We start from the raw sequence: 6,532 nt of genomic DNA on the forward strand, positions 1-6,532 counted from the left end.
GTGTCATGTTGTGCACCTGTCTTTTTAGCTTCGGGCAGGGAGGAACTGTACTTCCTTCCATTCTCTTTGCAGTTGGGGGACATACAATTTGGACTCAGTGGAGTTGATGTTGGTTTCTCAGAACATCTTTGGCTTTCGCCAGGAGAGGATGCTCAACATTTTTGAAACTCCACGTTGTTGTTGAAGTCACCTCTCTATTACACTAAGTATTCTTCATGGGAGAAGTTTACATAAAACTCATTCATTCCGTCAATAAGGAGAATTTTTGTTTTAAGACATTTTAATACTTTTTTTTAGCAGAATATGAGCTTTTCTTGTTTTGTTTAGCCCTGCAAACTCTTGTTTGCATCCAAACAAGAGAAAAGAAATAAGTGAATAAGAAAAACAGACCTGTAAGTGTGGTGAAATGCTTTGTGCCAAGTCCCAAGGTAGATACCTGTATTTGTGAGCTCCATAGGTGAGGTCGAAAGGAGCCTGGTGTAGAAGAAACTAGATCGCATTGGCCAGAACTGACTTCAAAGCTTTGTAGTTTCACATACATCATTTACGCCTGCATATTTCCCCATCTTTAAAATGGGTATAATGGTTCCTTTGCACATTGAAAGGGTTTGGGTAAACATCAAAAGACATTGGTTTATGAAAGAACTTTGAGCATTCTGTTTTAGCACATTGATGTTGTTAAGTGCATGCACACCAGGGCAGAAATATAGTCTGTATCAAACCTGGGGAACTGAAGTCCGACTTTATCTTCCCTATGCTTAGATGAATGATCTTCCTTACTGGGGTGTCTTTTGACTGGTCAACATCTATTTTAGCTGATAGTTGTTTCCTTGTCCAGGAAAGGAAGAGGCACACCCCCTTTCAGTGGGAGGGTCTCCTGCACAGGCCATCAGGGCCCCGTGCCCTTGGTGTAAACGGGACCCTTTGATTGGCCTGCTCACAGAGTGCTGGCTCCTGGGAAACAGCACCTAAGTGGAGAGCACGCAGGAGGAGAGAGACACCTTTCAGACTGTGATACCTTTACATGTTACGTGGGGCCCAACCCTGCCCTTTACGTGACTAGAGTCACAGGACATGGCGCCCATGTGGCCATTGATGGTTTTCCTAGCTTCCCATAGCTGGGAGGGGGTGAGCCCGAAACAGTTGGGAGTGGGTGGTTAGGGTGGAGCATCCCTCATCTGAAATGCTCCCATATCCCATTCAACTCTCATACATGTCAATGGGTGTTGAAGCGACTCAACCCAACCAACTCCACTATCCAGCCCACACTCATGCAGCTGGTGCCACCGCCTGTCTAGCCAGGCTTGTCCCCAGCCCTGGTTTGCATGCTCACCAGTGGGCATTGCAACCTATCAGAGAGATGCCCACAGTTTCCCCACTGGGCCCAATCCTAGATCTTGTACTCTCTAGTTGGTGCTGCAGTCTAGCTTGACAGAACTTGCCCCCCAGTCCCAGCACTTGCCAGCTGATGTTGCAGCAAAGCCCAACCATCCTGAACTTACTGTGGCTCATACATGTACCAGTGGATCTTATTAGTCCAGTCTGATTCTACCCCCAACCCAGCTCACGTGCAGGCCAACAGATGTTGTAGCCCTGCCTTGCTTGGTCTATTCCCAGTCCCAGTTCTCACACTCACCAGTGGGAGCAGTGACCCAGCAGGGGAGCCTGTGCTGCTCCCCCACCAGCCTGCACCCCACCTTCCAGGTCTCACATCTGCTGGTGGGTGCTGTGGCCCAGGGTCGCATAGCGTACCTCACATCAGCATTTGTCAGCCGGTATTATAGCCTGGCCCTGCCCGGTCTGCCCCCAGTTCCAGCTCATGCTGGAAGGTGCTGTAGCCTACCCTGGCCCAGCCGGCCCCCAGTCCTGGCCCTAATGTGAACTGGCTGGTGTTGTGGCCTGGCCCAACCTGGTGTGAGCTGCTCCCAGCCTTGGTTCTTGCACTCACCAGTGGGAACTGCATTCTAACAGATGCAGACAGGATGGGTAGGGTTGAGGATCGGGGGGTAGTGGGTGAGACCCATGTTACACATTTTCTTCTTCCCGTATACGAGAGGGTGAAACAAGAGGAGAAACCATGCCTAGCCTCCTAGGCCCGCCGCATTACCCAGAGATTCGGGAACTGGCACCCGATGCCATCCCAGGGTCCCCATTGTGGAGTATTTCCAGAGGGTTCTGTTCATGTTTTCGATAGTTCTGAGATGCTGCTGAGATTGCCACTCCACAGATGAGGCTGTCATAGTCCGCCTCAGTCTCCTTTGGCCCAGCAATTTGCTGTCAAGTTTCACTGGGGTAGTTGATCATTTTGTTCTGCCCTCCATCCTCAGTAAACCAGTGGGTGTTACGGCCTAGCCCAACGCACACTTGGGCGTCACATACCGCAGGGGCCACTCCTACTTCTTAAGCAAACCAGCAGGAATTGCAGTGCCACAGGGGTGAGCCCACATATTCCCTAGAGAATCTGCCCCAGACCTAGTTCGCTGGCATGCTGGTCAGTGTCATGACCCAGCTTAACATTACCCATCCCCTGTTGTGACCTCACTGGCGGGTGCTGGCATCTAACCCTGGCGTGTAGGCCCCCAGCCCTTGCTTTAGTGTGCACTGGTGAGTGGTGGTTGGCAGTGAACAATGCTAACAAGCCCATTCCAGGTTTCCCACATGGATTTGTGCATCAGTTTGACCCAGGAAGATCCTCCAGCTTCCGCCCTCCAAACCACTCAGTCTCAGCACCTCTGCTTACTTGCAAGTACAGTGGCTTTATCGATGTCATTCCTCACCTGCATCATACTCCCTAGCAGTCCTCCCTCCCACACATCCCCATACCCACTTCCCTGATCAGTTCATAGTCGCTGTGCCCGGGAGTGCATTGGTTCCCTAGCCCAGCCTTTTGAAGCCCAGTCTTTCCAGTGCAGTGGTGTGTTGGCCTGGATCTCTGCCTACCCACTAGGGTCTCATGTTTCTGGCATGTATGCTGGCCTGGGACCTTACCCCTCCACACACCCAAGATCCAGGCTCATTCAGAGTTCCCAAGCCCATCCCCAGCACATCAGCCAGCATGCTGACCCTGCTAGCCATGCTCTTCCTGCCCGGGACAAAGAAGGGGGAAATCCCCAGGCTCACTCTGCCTCCCTGTGCATGAGCCCCCAGGTGCCCATGCGCCAGTGCCATCCCCTTAGCCCCCTGCCAGCCTGTATCCCAGGCCCCCTGAGACAAGCCTGCCACCCCCAGGCATGCCTGGGCAAAAGGCGGCCTGAAGTTTTTTTTAAGAGTCAGTTATTTTAGGATCCCATTATATTCTTCAAATTTATTGTGGACTCCAGGAGCTTTTTATTATGTAAGTGTGGTTAATGGTCACAAAATTTTACTGTATTCAAAACTGAAACAAACATTTAATTAATTTTAAACTGACAGTAAAACATCAATACAAATAACCTTTGCAATGGAAATAACTACTTTCCGAATTAAAAACTTGGAAGAGGAGCACTGTTTTTCATATTTGCAAATTGCTTTAATGTCTGAATAGAAAACAGCTGGATTTTCCTATCGGCTACTGCATTCATTTGATGCTCCATCACATCTGGTAGTCTCAGGAAAACCTCAGCACAGTTGTGAGAGGTGTTTTAAATTGATGGAACTAGCTTGACCTGTGGCTAAGCTGGTTCCCTGAAAGGCTCTGGAAAACTGCCTGGCCTTTTCTGGATGGTGCAGGGCTGGCTTGAGCTGTGGGCAGCTGTGTCTTGCGAATCCACTTGAGGTCTGCATTATAAGAAGTCCCAGGACTGGACCTGGGCTGCCCTGGAAGGAGTAATCAGGTCGAGAGTGAAGACACAGCAAGACTGTTGAGAGTATGCAGGACAGTTCCAGGCTGATTGGGCAGTGCAGGAGAATTCCAGGAAGAAGAGTTGTCAGATAGCATAAAGAAAAGGAGTTATTGGCAAGAATGACAGAGACGGGGAAACGGAGGTCTTCCATCTGCTGGTTCACTCCCCAAATGCCCATGCCAGGCTAGAACCAGCAGTAATGCCCTGTGGCTTTCCCAGGTGTGTGGCAGGGACCCAAATGCATGGGCCATCTGCTGCTTTCCAGGTACACTAGCAGGGAGCTGGGTAGGAAGTACAGAGAAGCCAGGGCTGGAGCCAGGCACTCCAGGGTGGCATACTGGTGTGCCAGCTGGCCATTGAACCCCTGCCATAATGCCTGCCTCTATAACACTTGAGAACAAAAGACAGCAATAAAAAAACTTGCCGACTAGGGCCTGGCTCTGTATCCAATCCAGCTCCAGAAAGTCCCAGTGCATGATTGTTCCGGCAGTTGTCTGTCCTGAGCAGCGTGTTGAAAATCTGTGTCACTTCCCACTGCCTTGCAGCCCCTGCCCACCCCACCCTCAGTAGTTGGACAGTAGTTGCAGCCTACAAGCTGTGCAGGCGGGGGTGAGTGTGTGTGGGAGACCTTGAGCTGAAGTAAAGATCACAATCAAAGCCAAGCCCCAAAATCTCTTACTGGAGTTGAGTGAAACCTGGTCAGTTCCTTTATGGGAGTTTCCATATCCTCTGAAAGCTCTCCTGTGACACTGCTGTATTTGGAGATTCTCAGCACTGGAATACAATTGCTAACACCAGCACCCTCTGCCCTCAGCAAGCCCGACAGGCTGTCCTGATTCTCCCCCGCCTGCCTCTGTGACATGATTATCGTCCCAGTCAGTCATGCCCTGGGAACGCCCAGAAGCAGGCTCATCATTCTGTTCACCCTAAAGTTCTGCAACTTCAAAATCCAACTTGACTATCTGTGTGGGAAATGGAGAGGCCTAATCACACATTCAGAATTGTTCTCAATCACAAGAGAGCTACTGTCCAGTCCACCTTTCTTTCTCTTCTTTTTTAAGGTTTATTTTTATTGCAAAGGCAGATATATAGAGAAAAGGAGAGACAGAAAGATCTTCCAACTGCTGGTTTACTCCCAAAGTGGCCGCAAAGGCTGTGGAGCCAATCTGAAGCCAAGAGCCAGGAGCTCTTTCTGCTTGGAAGCCTGTTCAACTATGGATCAGAAAGTCCTCTGGCAGTTTGGTGCTGTCTGCTGCAAGAAGGCAGTAGGTGCCATTTCCTGAGGATTTGGAGGGGGCTTTGTGGAAAGGCATTGATTGGCGGCTCTTGCTTTAGACCTTCACTGCCTGAATTAGTGTCCTTGTATTGGGGCTCACTCCTTTCCAGCATGACTGTCCGGAACATGTACCACCCACGTGGATTTCTGGGTGGTTTTCCTATGGAATCAGTCCTTTACATTGCCCACTTTGGTCTACAAATTCTTCCCAAGCAAAAGTAACCTATACAAGTGGCACTTCCCTAATGGTGGTAATGGGTTAGGGGAAGGGGCAAGCCTGCTTCCCTTCCCTCCCTATTCCTTGTAGGAGAAAGCCTTTAGTATATTTGCCACTGCTGTGTCAGTGGTTGCCTTGCACTCCCTCTCCCACACTCCCCCACCCCCCTTTTTTAAGTTTATTCATTGTTTGAGAAGCAAAAACAGAACAAGAGAGCAAGTTCCCACAGAGGGAGCGAGTCCAGGTCTTACACGTGACTGACAGTCACCCACCTCTTGGGCCATCATTCCTGACTTCCAGGATGGACAGAAGCAGAGATCGTCAGTGGAACAAAGCCAGGACTCCAACCCTAGCACTCTGAAATGAGATTACAGGCATCTCAACGGTGTCTTCACTGCCAGTTCCACTGCTTGCCCCTAATCTGCTTTGTCACTGTTACCAGTCTATTAGTAAGATTTTCTGATTTGTAAAGTTATTTCTGCTACTCACTTCTTGGTTACAAATGGCTTCTGTTTTATGAAAAGAACATTAAGGGTAAGATTTTTTTTTTTCTAGATGTGCTACAGTAGCTCTTCTGGAGATGGCAGCTTTCACTCCCTGTTCTATTGGAAGATCACGTGGGTGGTGACAAGGACTTCCCTGGCAGATTGCTTTTGTAGCTAATCTGTCAGCTTTAGGAAAGAGTAAAATCAAGAATGGGTTTTTGAGTACTGTGCTTGTTATAGGGAATGTAGATTTGATTGTGGATTTCTTCCTTTAAACATTTTGTAAAGTATAGGGGTACTAGATGATAACAAATTGGGGAGTTATTAGATAGGACTTGGTGTTGTCACTCACTTTCTCACCTGTTCTGTTGCTGGCTTCCCCAACTCCAGTGGCATCCTATATCAGGAATTGCTTGGAATTTGCAAATGGTAGATATGGACTTGGAATAGATGGAGCCCTAAGCCTCTGCTCCTGTTGGATCATGCTGGCCCACTGTGCCCCAGCCCCTCTTCATTCCTGCTGCTGACTGCAGACCCACGCCCAGTGTACTGCTCATCTGCCTTAGCTGTCGCTGCCGAGAGCAGCTAGAGAAAGGCCTAAAATACATAAGAACCAGGGTATTGTGTTAGTGTAAGCAAGGGCTCTTTACAGGAAAGTTTTAACGTGATGCCACAGAAACATGTAACAGGTGAGTGCTTGGCCAGACTTTCTGAACATTTCTGGCAAAGCCTT

The 6,532-nt window shown here is 49.2% G+C and overlaps 1 protein-coding gene across 2 annotated transcripts in view; it reads left to right on the top strand.

The window, feature by feature from the left end:
- The window catches only part of UBE2E1 (ubiquitin conjugating enzyme E2 E1), a 57,277-nt gene that overhangs the window by 45,066 nt on the left and 5,679 nt on the right, over positions 1–6,532 (top strand). The gene's annotated exons all lie outside the window — the stretch shown is intronic.

Source organism: Ochotona curzoniae, unplaced genomic scaffold (assembly GCF_017591425.1).
Source record: "Ochotona curzoniae isolate NIBS_2020 unplaced genomic scaffold, NIBS_Ocur_1.0 contig_1302, whole genome shotgun sequence".
Classification (NCBI taxonomy): Eukaryota; Metazoa; Chordata; class Mammalia; order Lagomorpha; family Ochotonidae; genus Ochotona; species Ochotona curzoniae.